Genomic DNA, 13,691 nt, shown 5'->3' on the forward strand with positions numbered 1-13,691 from the left:
GAGTGTAAGAAGGATGACATGCCGGTAAAAACTGGGTAGAGTGTCCGTCAGTTTCCCATAGTTAAAGTCCCCTGCAACCACGTACAACGCCTCAGAGTGCTTCGTCTGCAGTGAGCTAACGGTGTCATACAGCTCCTTTGAAGCTTCGTTGCCGTTAGCACCCGGCGGAATGTAAACAATGGTGACAAACACCGCAGTAAACTCCGGAGGCAGATAGTATGGTTGACAGCTTTTAACCAGTCCACAGTTGGCACACCAACCTTCACTCACTTACATACATTGTCCTCCTCCCCGTGTTTTTCATGACCGTTGGCCTGCTTAGAATAACTGAAGACCGTTGATCTGGAAGGCTAAGTATGGCATGTTGCTGTTAAGCCAGGTTTCCGTTAGGCAAAGAACGGCACAGTTCTTCATCTCTGCAGAAACTCTTAGCCTCAGATCTAACAAATCCACTTTCTTAGCCAGTGAGTGGACATTGTCCAGAAAGAGAGTCGGAATTGATGGCTTCCTAGGCACGAGCTGGGTCAACACGCCCACCCGTTTCCTTTTGATAGTTGGTCCTCGCACCCTGCTGTCCAGTACATTATCCTCAAGAGCCGCTGTCTCCCAATTGCGGATTTCAGCCTTGGTGATATTACCAGTCGAACTGTCTCCAATGGCCATCAGCTAAGCCCAGCTACATTCAGCTGTAAAGTTTGTTATAATACAAACTTCAGTAGTTTTCTAGTTGTTCTGCTGAGGTAGTGACATCAATTTGTGACATCATGCAAACTGATGTCACAAAGAGAATTGATGACATCACAAAGGGTCATAGCCATTGCAGAAGTGGGAGAGCAAGTAGAAGGATTGTCTCCTAACAAGAGAGTTAGTGCGGAAGTTCTACAAGATAAAAGACAATTCCTAACAAACAAAGGAAAATATTGAGCAGTTTTTCGATTTATCTAGAGAAAGACTATTAACAATAAGTCAGAGCAGTCAGGCGTAGTCTTCTGATTCGCAATATGAGATAACACAACGGACTTTAGCTGTAGAGACACGGAAGCTCCAAGACGTCTTGAAAGAAGTGAAAATGATGTGTACCGACAGACAGACTCTACTCAAAGCAAACAAGGAGCTGAAGATTCAAGTTATAAATTTAGAAAAAGCTGTACTTGAAAAAGACAAGCTGATTAGGGAAAAAGATGAGGATTTTGAAAATCTGTTCAAAGAAAACCAAACTTTAAAGGAAGATAACATCACCCTGGAGAAGAAAAACGTTGCCTTGGAGCAGAAAACCACTGTTCTGGAGAAGTAAATAATCTCCTTCAATTTGATAAGCAGTGTCCTGAAGCAGGAGATCACCACCCTGGGGGAGAAATGCACTGTCCTGGATTAGAAAAGCACCTCCCTGAAGAAGAAAAAGACATTCCTAGAGAAGGAAAAGACCACCCTGGAGCAGAAAAGCACCGCCCTGGAGCAGGAGAACATTGCCCTGGAGAAGAAAAACACCGATTTGGAGAAGAAAAACACCATCTTGGAGAATAAAAACAACACCCCGGAGAAAGAGAACACCGCCCTGAAACTGGAACACACCGCTCTGGAGCATAAAAATACCATCGTGGAGCAGTACAGCACCATTTTGAAGCAGGAGAATGCTGCATATGAGCTGATAAACGCTAACCTGGAGATGAAGAACACCAGCCTGGATCATAAATGGAAAATCCTGGAGCAGAAAAAAAACATCTTGGAGGAGAAAAACAGCACCCTGCAGCATGAGAACGCCACCCTGAAGAAGAAAAGCATAGCTCTGGAGCAGGATAAAACCACCCTGGAGCAGAAAATGGCATTCCTAGAGAAGGAAAAGACCACCCTGGAACAGGAGAACACCGCCCTGAAGCTGAAGCTGGAAAGCACAGCTCTGGAGCATGATAACTCCACCTTGAAGCTGATAAACGCCGCCCTGGAGCAGGAGAACACTGGCCTGGACCAGGAGAACACTGCCCTGAAGCTGAAAAGCACCACTCTAGAGCAGAAAATCACTGTCTTGGAGCAAATAAACACTGCCTTGGAGCAGATAAACACAGCCTTGGAGCAGAAAAGCACCACCCTGGTGCAGAAAAGCACCGTCCTGGAGCAGAACAACACCGTCCTGGAGCAGAACAACACCATCTTGGAGCAGAACAACACTGTCTTGGAGCAGACAAAAACTGAACTGGAGGAGGGTTACACCTCCCTGCAGGAGGAAAACGACATCCGCAGCTAGATAAACACCATCTTGGAGAAGCAAAACAAAGACCTGAAGCTGAATCGCATTGTCCTGGAGCTGACAAGCACCGCCTACATTCAGGAAAACAAAATGTTGCAGCTTGAAGTGGAACAGTCGAACAAAAGACTTAGGGTCTTAGAGGAGCAGCTATCTGAAGAGGAAACCGACGAAGACAACCAGTCGGTTTCAGACCAGTCAGCAGGAGCAGGAGTATTCAGACCTGTGGTCAGAGGCTTCACCAATACACTTCTGAAAATGTGCAAAACAACCTGAGGTACTGGGTTCAAGCATGGTACTTATAAATAGAGCATGCTTGATTCATGCTTGATTGTCGATGGTAGAAAACCTTGAGGACAACAGGACTGCAGTGTCATGGGAGCTTGACACTTGGGGGCTGATGGCGGAAGAGCTAATCGCTTGAAAGATGTTGGCAGGAGAGCTTGTACCCGGCTGATCTCCAGGGCTTTGTAGCGAGTCTCTGGTCTCCCGGCTGACCTCCAGGGCTTTGTGCTGAGTCCCTTTGGTCTCTCGGCCGATCTCCAGGGCTTCATAGCAAGTCCCGCTGGTCTCCAGGCGGACCTTCAAGGCTTCGTAGCGAGGCCCGTTGGTCTCCCGGCTGACCTCCAGGGGTTCGTAATGAGTCCTGTCGGTCTCCCGGCTGACTTCCAGGGCTTTGTGCCGAGTCTCTTTGGTCTCTCGGCCGATCTCCAGGGCTTCATAGCAAGTCCCGCTGGTCTCCAGGCTGACCTCCAGGGCTTCGTAGCGAGGCCCGCTGGTCTCCCGGTTGACCTCCAGGGCTTCATAGCAAGTCCCGTTGGTCTCCCGGCTGACCTCCAGGGGTTCGTAATGAATCCTGTCGGTCTCCCGACTGACTTCCAGGGCTTTGTGCCGAGTCCCTTTGGTCTCTCGGGTGACCTCCAGAGTTTTATTGCGTGTCCTGTCGGCCTCTGGAGCCTCGTCGTGGGTCCCATTGGCCTCCCGGTTCCTGTTCTGCCGCCAGCAGGTACTTGCTCTACTGGTAGTGTCGTAGGTCCCATTGACCTCGAAGCCAGGCTCAGGAGATTGGCTGGGAGGTCGACAGAGTCTGCGACAATGCTCAGGAGGTCAGTCAGGACTTGACACATCCCCAGCATCCCCAAGGTTCCCACTCTGTCGCCAACACCCACCAAGGTACATGCTCTGCTGCCAGTGTCCTCCAAGGCTGTTGTTCGCCGGCATCCTCCTCAGATTCTTTTGGTGTTCCTTAGTTGTTTCCATTTAATTCTGCCTTGTTTTCCACATCTGTTCTTCATTGGTGATTCTAATTATGTTTATTTCTTGTTTCTAGTTATTTTCCTTTGTTCTAGTTTAATTAGGTTCCTTTAGTCTCCTTACTCCTTTGTGTTTGTATTTTGGTTGTTTCCCCTTGTGTAATCTTCCCCCCTTTCCTTTGCCACTTTCTCTATCCCTTCACGGTCTGATTTCACTCCCTCCACTCACACCTGTTCATCAGCCCAGGTCCTGCACAGTGGTGCACTTGATAGCACTGTTGCCTTGCAGCAAGAAGGTCCTGGCTTCAATTCCCAGCATGGAGTTCACATGTTCTCCCAATGCATGCGTAGGTTCTCTCCGGGTACTCCGGCTTCCTCCCAAAGTCCAAAAGCATGACTGTTGGGTTAATTGATTTCTGTACCCATCCTTAGGTATGGATGTGTGCATGCATGGTTGTTTTGTCCTGCCTCTGTGTTGCTGGCGACCTGTCCAGGGTGTACCCCACCTTCTGCTAGAGATAGGCACCAGCACCTCTCCTGACCCCACTTTGACAATGGTGTAAGAAAATGGATCGATGGATCATCCACCCCAGGTCTTTTCTGAAGCTCACAACCTCCAGTATTTAACCACTTCATTGTTAGTCACTAGTTGCCGGTTCGTCTTGTCACTTTTCTCATTTCTTCCTGGTTTCCTTGTGATCTTCCTATGTCTCCAATTTGTCTTTGTTTTGCACTTCTTTTGTGTCCCTGGATTTTTTATTTCATGTTTGTAAGTTTAATTATTCGTTTTCCCATTTAAATATTCTTAAATTAACTACGTCTCTCACCTGGTGCACTTGGGTCCACTTATAATCAGGGGTGAAAGTAAGGGGGTACGGCAGGGTACTGCGAACCCCTAAATGATTTAGCGGTACCTGCAAGAGAGGGGAGCGGCAGTCTGCTGTAAAACATCAATGGATTCACTGTGCAGCCGTGAGTTCACCCACTAATCAGCCGTGACTGATTAGTTTTTCAAGAACAATCTAAAACACGACTTAATCAGTTAATGACTACCTTTTTTCTCATTTCATATTGTTTCTGAACTGTTCGTGCTTTGCTAGAGCAGCGGTGCAATATGTCGATTGCGGAAGGTTTTGAGTCGATCTCTGCATTAGGTGACAAACTGAACGCAGCCAGGATGCTGAGAGCAGCACGTCCTCCTCTGACTCGCTTAAAACGTTCCAAACTTTATGAAAGAACAAAAAAAAAAAAAAAAAAAAAATCAACAAAACATGTTCAAATTAATGACCCAACGAACAATTTCAGTAATTATTGTTTCAACAAGATGTTGCGCAATTCTGTGCGTTTGGTTCCACTATCAAAATTAATAGTAGAGCAGGAGTTTAAAATTAACTAATCAACCACCTCTTTGTTCATGAGAGGTTTATTAATGATCGCAAAATAAATAGCAAGCCTGCAAACCTAATATCGTAATGGACTGATTGTTGTATTTTTAACGTAATCTCTGGTCGGCTTGTGGAGCGCAGGAGGTTGCCATGGCAACGGGTGTGCTTAAATGACAGAGAGAGACGGAGAGTGAAAAGGTGCGAGTGGTTTAGAGTTGATCACCTGTTCAGGTTGTTTTACCTTTGCTGTGACTCATCACAGCCGCTGTAGTTTCTGAACATTCAATAAACGACAAACTTAGACTAATTACCTCGTTCTTTGTGACTAACAAACATCAAACACGGTATATATTTTTCATTAAGTATTTAACAAACAAATGGCTTCTTCCGCGATAGTTAAGTGAAATTAAATTAATTGTCTAAAATAAAAATAGTTTGGTGCTGTCGAGCTCAGAGTCTGAGAGGCTTGTCCTTTATCAAACAATTTAGTTTTTTGCTTCTTATTTAGTGGAAATATTGATGTTGATGAGACTTTCTCCAAAATAATAACCTTTTTCAACCTTTATAGCTCCACTGTTGAAAATGAGGCTCTAACATTCACAAATGACAGTGAAATAAAATCCAGTCAAACATCTGGTTTGAGGTGATTCCTCTGGAACATGTTGGAGGAAAAACATCCCAACTTCAGAAGATGAGCTTTAACCTAACAGAGCTCTTTTGTTCCTCCTGTCAGTATGAGAGTCAGGGTGAGGAGGCGCCATGTTAGGAAGAGAAGTGGAAACTGCAAGATCTTCAGAACAAACAGGTCATGATGCTAGCCTACTGATTATCCCTCCGTATGGACACAGGATCAATATAACCAGTTTAAAAGATAAATGAATGACTATATGCCAGACATGGAAAACTAGGATCACTCCATGCCATGATGTTCAGGATTTAGGTCTCATGGCATCTCAAGGTGTCAACATTGCAGCCAGTAGGCTGAGAGAAATACAGCTTTATTTTGTAGCAATTCAAGAGCTACCAGCTTTTATTGCTTCGCAAAAAAATAATCAGCACAGAAACTCCAAAGCACATAGACGTAATATGTATGTATATATATTTCTTTGTCATAGTACCCCCAAGAATTTAAAACTACTTTCACCCCTGAGAGTATTTAATTGTGCTGTGTAATAATTGTAAAAACTAAAGGTAACTTCACGGATTTCGCCTATCAGGGGTTATTTTCGGAAAGCAACACCTAAGAAAAACAAGGATTCGCTGTAAATGTAGTGTTCACTTAATTTTTTTCTACAGCAGAAGTTTTGTCAAAAAAGCATAACAGACTAAATTTCAAAATGCTGTAAAAACTTTTTTTTTTAATAAAAAATTGTGGAAAAAGAAACAGTCCATGCATATTCATTCCAAACACATTCACTTAAATTGTCACTTTATGGTACATGTTCACATAATTTATTGACTGTATATCAAATATATTTTAAATTTAACTGAAGATATGACATAATACAATACATAATATTCAATAAAATACAAAGACTTAAATCTTATTGTATAGAGGTCATCAAATCACTACGTTGCCTGTAGGAATTTTTAATGTCCAGCATGTGTCAGTATTGAGTGAGACAGTATTGACACAGAATCAACACAGTTTTGCTATGTGTCGAAACGATACATGACGCCTCATCTACCCATCACTATATCACACCTTAATGGCTAATCAAGTCGAAGCACCCGCACAGGTTTCCTCTATTTTGGGGCTCAGAAACTCCAGTCATCGAGTCTCACTGTCCTGCGACCCGTGAATGTGTCCCTGCTCCAACACACCTGAATCAAATGAATGGCTAATGACCTTTGCAAACAGTTTAATTGTCATTTTCTTGCTCTATCTTTTGTGTCTCTTGCTCCCGTTTCTTCAGTTTGAAACCTAACCTGCATTCTGGTTATGATCCAGCAGCGCAAGATGTAGATACATGACGTTTTCCCAGATTTTTATCAGGAGTGCATTTGGGCTTGTGAATATTTAATAGCAGTTCTGACAACAAAGCAAACTTTAATAATATAACCACATAAACAATTAATGAAAAAAACCCCCACTTTTAAATCTTTTAAATCTAAATAAAATTTCTGGTGTTGAGTATATGAGGAGACCTCACTTATTCCTGCCAAAAATGATAAAATCCCTCTTGTCGTACAATGTTTATGATGAGATTTGATTGTCAGTCCTAAGCATTCAGAATCTCCTTTCAGTGCAAACATGTCTTGTTTCCCCTGGGGAAACCACTGGTCTATAAATACTGTCAGTTTTGAAGAGAAAACCCTCGAAGTGAAACATGTGTGAACTTGCAATAGCTGCAAACACACTCAGCGCTACTCCGTTCATCTAGAACAGCACAAAGTGCCTTATTAAGCACTTTCCAGTCCAATGGGATCTCTTGTTGTTGCAGAGATCCCATTGGTTGTGTGATAAACTCAACAGGGTGGTTATGCTGACTCGCTGTGTCATAATCACATGGTGCGTTTTTGCCAAGCTGTTTTGCTTGGCTGCAGCTGTTCAGTCCTGAACAGCTTATGTGTACATGTGAAAATCTATGTTCAGTAGATGATCGTAGAATAACCAGCACACCCACAAGAGCAATCCAAACGACGACAGCAATGCAGTTTACATGGAACGGTTTCACTACAGGTGACCATTTCCCCTGAGGGACAGTAAATGTTATTCTCTTCAAAACATCAGGAAGAGAGACTTGGATATCTTCAAGCAAACACTGTAAATCATTTACAAACAAAATGTACTGAAGGATTATTATTGTTATTCTGCCATTTAGGCAGAATAACAATAGTCTGGCCTAGTCAAAGTCAAAGTGGAGGGTGCATTGTAGAGAGTACTGAGATAATCTTGCCCACCATCTCCGGAGCATGATAATTATAAATACATTATTCATACATGCAGAATAATGAATTTATTCTGCATGTATGAATATGTAACCCTCTTTTCTGAGAGGATACATCAGAGAGGCTACGTTCCATCATAATATACATCACATAAATTTAAGCAAGTGTGATATTTGAATATGAAATGCATACTAACTTGCATAAAAACAAGTCTGCCTTCTTCACACACACCATTTAAAAACCTGGTTTTTAAATCCAAATATATAAAAAATGTAATATTTATTTGCAGAAAATGAGAAATGGTCAAAATGATGAAAACAATGCAAAGATGCAGTGCTTCCAGACCTCAAATAACGCAAAGAAAACAAGTTCATATTAATTTAGAAATAACAATACTAAAGTTTTCACCCAGGAAGAGTTCAAAAATCAATATTTGTTGGAATAACCAGGAGGTTTTCAATGGGGTTCAGTGCGGTGGGCTCTTCATTTTTTCATAGACCTCTAAATAAAACATGGCTACCAAATGAGTCACAAATATGGAGAGCCATTTCAGCCAAAATTAAATAAATAAATAAATGGGTGAAATAAATAAAAAATGAGTAAAATAAATCAAAAAATGAAGAAAATGAGTGAAATAAATAAATAATTTGTTAAATAAATAATTTAGCTTTTTCATTAACCCATTTTTTCATTTATTTATTTTTCATATTATCAATTTCTCAATTTCCCTTTTTTCATTAATCTATTTTTCATTTACCCACTTTTCATTAATCTATTTTTCATTTAACCATTTTTTAATTTAGCTTTTTCATTAACCCCATTTTTCATTTCTTTATTTTTCATATTATCAATTTCCCAATTTCTCTTTTTCATTAATCTATTTTTTATTTATCCCTTTATCCATTTACCCATTTTTCATTAATTTATTTTTCAATTAACCTCTTTTCAATTTCCCTTTTTTACTAACCCAATTTTTTCATTTATTTATTTTTCAGATTATCAATTTCTCAATTTCTCTTTTTCATTAATCTATTTTTCATTTGTCCATTTTTCATTTATCCCTTTATCTATTTACCCATTTTTCATTAATCTATTTTTTAATTTAAACATTTTTTGATTTCCTTTTTCCTTTAACCCGATTTTCTATTTCCCAGTTTCATTAATCAATTTATCATATATCCCTTTTTTATTTACCCAATTTTCTTTTATCTATTTTTCATTCAACATTTGTTTGAAAAATCTTTACTTTTCCCATTTTCCAATTCCCCTTATTTATTTAGTATTTCCTTATTTTCTTATTTATCACATTCTATTTCCCCGCAAAACTTAGGAAAAAAATAAATGCAAATGAGGAGAGGCACGTCATCAGGCTACAACTTCCCCAATTGGTTGGTTAGCGTCACACCCATACTTTGCTTCAAGAAAGATGGCGACCTACTAACGGGTTATCAATAAGCTGAAGCTCATTAACTTCATTAGAAAATAGTGTTATTACTCCTGACTTTAGTTCTCGTGTGGCCGCTCAGACAGAACGTGTTTCAGTTGGTGGCTCTCATGGACTCAGAGCTTCACCGTCGGGAGTTTTTATAGTTTGAACGAAGCGGCCGCTGAAGTTGGCTTACGATTGAAGGTTCGGGACACCTTCGTAGCTACCAGCTGTGATCCAACTATAAGGAGCAACTTTACTGTACATCGTAAGTGAACTGCAATATCCAGAGGCAGCTCTACGGACCATCGGGCTGAAAGAATGAGAGTGGAGAGCCTTGGAGATCTGCATCGGAGGCCATCTTTCAGACATGCACCGCTGCTGTCCGTCCAGGATCCTCCGGTTGCCCAGACGTTGCACGGTAAGCTACTAACGCTGATGTTTGTTTTCCAACTACAGTCATATTTAATCAATGGGGCTCAATTACGACCGCGGGAGGGTTTGAGTTGATCTCGGCAATAGGTGACAAACTGAACGCCTCCAGGATGTTGAGACCAGCACGTCCTCTGATCCAATACATCTTATTAAGGATAAAATCAACAAAACGTGTTCAAATTAATGGCCCAACAGGTTGATTAAAGACAGTAAAAAGGTAGGAGAGGTTTAGAGTCGATCGCCTTGTTTTACCTTTGTAAACAGAAAACCTGAATACAGTGACCTTTAGTGAGGGTACAGAATGGAGAATGGATAAAAGCTGAACTCCTGCTACAATCTTTGCCTCTCTTGGTTACATCCCTGAGGTGTGCCAAGTGTGGCCCACATGCATATGCACTGTTGAAAATGAGAAGCTGACATTCACAAATGACATTGAAATAAATTCTAGTCCAACTTCTGGTTTGTTGCGATTCCTCTGGATCCTGTTGGAGGAAAAATATCCCAACTTCACAAGATGTGGCTTTAACCCAACTCCTGTCAGTCTGAAGCTTCTCATATTTAGGTCATCAAACCAAAGTTCAGATCTACCATAACTGGTTCCATCGCCACCAGGTCAAAAGTACAGCTTTTTGGCGCAGCACATTTATTAATGTTTCCATCATGTATGTTTTCAGATGCAGTCCATCCTGCAGGCCTCTGGTCTCAGTGTTTCCCTTCAGACTCCCAGTGGGCTCACAGCTTCAGGATGACCAGAGACCTTCACCTTTCTGGAGCAGGAACACTCGGCCAAATGCACTGGTGACACATTCATTTAAAAAAATGTGTCTGTTCTTATACCATTGATATGCATTAACCGTTTGTATTTTACCGTTTTGAATAAACAAACTGTTTGATTATTATGAAATCTGTGTTCCTTCTAATATGTGAAGTTCTAATTTAATCAAATCTCATGTTTTCACGTCCCAGAGACAATAAAATGATCGTTTGTTTGTGGCTTAAAGTAAACGAAACAATCTTAATAGAACAAAGCTACAAAAATAGAATACAGATTGAAAGTTTTGGACCCGTTTTATTTTTTGGTTTCATTACACTGAAGATTCTTCAACATGAAGCTAAACAGTGAGTGGAGTACCTTGCATGTACGACAACGTAGAAATGAACAAACATGACATATTGGGTTCTTAATAGCAACCCTAACAGTTATTTTACACAGCTTGGTTTATTGAATAATGATTGTGTTCATTTACAGACGCCTTCAATTGGAAATCTGCAATCTGAAGTGTCAGTGAAATAGTTTAACCAGTCAGTCCTCAGGTCGTCTGCCCTGCATGTTTCAGGCCTCAGTAAATGTCTGATGGATGAGCTAATGCTATCGTTTGTATCAGGGGCTCTGGAACAAACACTTTAAAATGTTAATGTCCTGTATAACAGAGTGATATAGACAAATGTTTTCATCTCACTGTGTCATTTCCACTCTATAGCTGAAGTTAATCACATTTCTGGATGTTCTGTGTTTCAGTTAAATTGAAGTTAGCAGGTTTTTAATCAGGGCCACAACACCCTGTGTGTGTTGGGTTTAAGAAAAGAGGCTGCTCTGTTTGAGCACCAGCATTCATTTTTCCTCTGATGTTTGGGTGAACTCTTCTCTGTGGAGGTCGGCCGTCTCTCTGGTTCTTCCTGAAGGAGACCCATCAGGAGTTCTGGTGCTGCTCACAGTGCAGACGGTTCTCCTCACTGTCAGCCCTGGTCCCTCTCAGCCAGGATCTCCAGTCATTCTGTTCCTTCACCCTTGAATAAACATAACAGAATATGTTCTGGGTGTTATGATTCATTTGTTAATTGAAACAATGTTTAGTATCAAAATAAGATTCATTTATTTCCTTAACAGTTCCTTCTCCTATTCCCTCAGAAGGGCAGAGTTTAGGAGTGACTAATTACATTTACTTAAATATAGTTGAGTAACTTTTTGAAACTCAAATGAACTTTTAGGAATACTCTTACTATGCTGAACTTTTTACTTTTACTCAAGTCATTTTATTATGAGGCATCACTATTATTTAAACTAATTTTTCATTTTGTCTTTAAAATACCAAAATTTCCACTGAACTTAATATTTTGGGCCTTCTAATTGTGTAATTTTTTTAAGATATGAAATAATAACTTGATCAGTTACTCAGTACTGATCAACTTTTTACCAAATGCTTCTTTACTCTTGTTTAATTTCTTATTCAGCTATAATTTACTTTGAGTAAAAACATGTTGAAGTGCTACTGTTATTCCTGGAGGATAAATTGTGGGTCCTCTGTCCACCTCTAAGGAACAGTAACCACATGTTGAGGCACACGTTGACCAAAAACAGGGAAACTAAGGTGGGCAACTTATACATACAAAGAAATACTTAAATTAATAGTCATATTTACTTTATATGCATGTGGGCCACACTTGGCACACCTCAGGGATGTAACCAAGAGAGGCAAAGATTGTAGCAGGAGTTCAGCTTTTATCCATTCTCCATTCTGTACCCTCACTAAAGGTCACTGTATTCAGGTTTTCTGTTTACAAAGGTAAAACAAGGCGATCGACTCTAAACCTCTCCTACCTTTTTACTGTCTTTAATCAACCTGTTGGGCCATTAATTTGAACACGTTTTGTTGATTTTATCCTTAATAAGATGTATTGGATCAGAGGACGTGCTGGTCTCAACATCCTGGAGGCGTTCAGTTTGTCAGCTACTGCCGAGATCAACTCAAACCCTCCCGCGATCGTAATTGAGCCCCATTGATTAAATATGACTGTAGTTGGAAAACAAACATCAGCGTTAGTAGCTTACCGTGCAACGTCTGGGCAACCGGAGGATCCTGGACGGACAGCAGCGGTGCATGTCTGAAAGATGGCCTCCGACGCAGATCTCCAAGGCTCTCCACTCTCATTCTTTCAGCCCGATGGTCCGTAGAGCTGCCTCTGGATATTGCAGTTCACTTACGATGTACAGTAAAGTTGCTCCTTATAGTTGGATCACAGCTGGTAGCTACGAAGGTGTCCCGAACCTTCAATCGTAAGCCAACTTCAGCGGCCGCTTCGTTCAAACTATAAAAACTCCCGACGGTGAAGCTCTGAGTCCATGAGAGCCGCCAACTGAAACACGTTCTGTCTGAGCGGCCACACGAGAACTAAAGTCAGGAGTAATAACACTATTTTCTAATGAAGTTAACGAGCTTCAGGTTATTGATAACCCGTTAGTAGGTCGCCATCTTTCTTGAAGCAAAGTATGGGTGTGACGCTAACCAACCAATTGGGGAAGTTGTAGCCTGATGACGTGCCTCTCCTCATTTGCATTTATTTTTTTCCTAAGTTTTGCGGGGAAATAGAATGTGATAAATAAGAAAATAAGGAAATACTAAATAAATAAGGGGAATTGGAAAATGGGAAAAGTAAAGATTTTTCAAACAAATGTTGAATGAAAAATAGATAAAAGAAAATTGGGTAAATAAAAAAGGGATATATGATAAATTGATTAATGAAACTGGGAAATAGAAAATCGGGTTAAAGGAAAAAGGAAATCAAAAAATGTTTAAATTAAAAAATAGATTAATGAAAAATGGGTAAATAGATAAAGGGATAAATGAAAAATGGACAAATGAAAAATAGATTAATGAAAATTAGATTAATGAAAAAGAGAAATAGAGAAATTGATAATCTGAAAAATAAATAAATGAAAAAATTGGGTTAGTAAAAAAGGGAAATTGAAAAGAGGTTAATTGAAAAATAAATTAATGAAAAATGGGTAAATGGATAAAGGGATAAATAAAAATAGATTAATGAAAAGAGAAATTGGGAAATTGATAATATGAAAAATAAAGAAATGAAAATGGGGGTTAATGAAAAGCTAAATTAAAAAATGGTTAAATGAAAAATAGATTAATAAAAAGTGGGTAAATGAAAAATAGATTAATGAAAAAAGGGAAATTGAGAAATTGATAATATGAAAAATAAATAAATGAAAAAATGGGTTAATGAAAAAGCTAAATTATTTATTTAACAAATTATTTATTTATTTC

The 13,691-nt window shown here is 40.0% G+C and overlaps 1 protein-coding gene and 1 long non-coding RNA gene across 2 annotated transcripts in view; one reads left to right on the forward strand and one right to left on the reverse strand.

Annotated features, from left to right (window-relative positions):
- Positions 1-13,437, reverse strand: part of zbtb40 (zinc finger and BTB domain containing 40) — a 55,704-nt gene extending 42,267 nt beyond the window's left edge. The window contains exon 1 of the mRNA XM_081607501.1: positions 12,464-13,437. The gene's annotated coding sequence lies outside the window, so the exon portion shown is untranslated. The remainder of the gene's footprint in view (positions 1-12,463) is intronic.
- On the forward strand, positions 8,638-10,537 carry LOC145551771 (uncharacterized). Its single transcript, XR_014087687.1, has 2 exons — positions 8,638-9,619; positions 10,308-10,537. It is a non-coding gene; the product is annotated as an uncharacterized LOC145551771 (long non-coding RNA).
- Positions 13,438-13,691: the final 254 nt, after the last annotated feature.

This window comes from Poecilia reticulata, chromosome 5, assembly GCF_904066995.2.
Source record: "Poecilia reticulata chromosome 5, P_reticulata-male-v2, whole genome shotgun sequence".
In the NCBI taxonomy this organism is placed as follows: domain Eukaryota; kingdom Metazoa; phylum Chordata; class Actinopteri; order Cyprinodontiformes; family Poeciliidae; genus Poecilia; species Poecilia reticulata.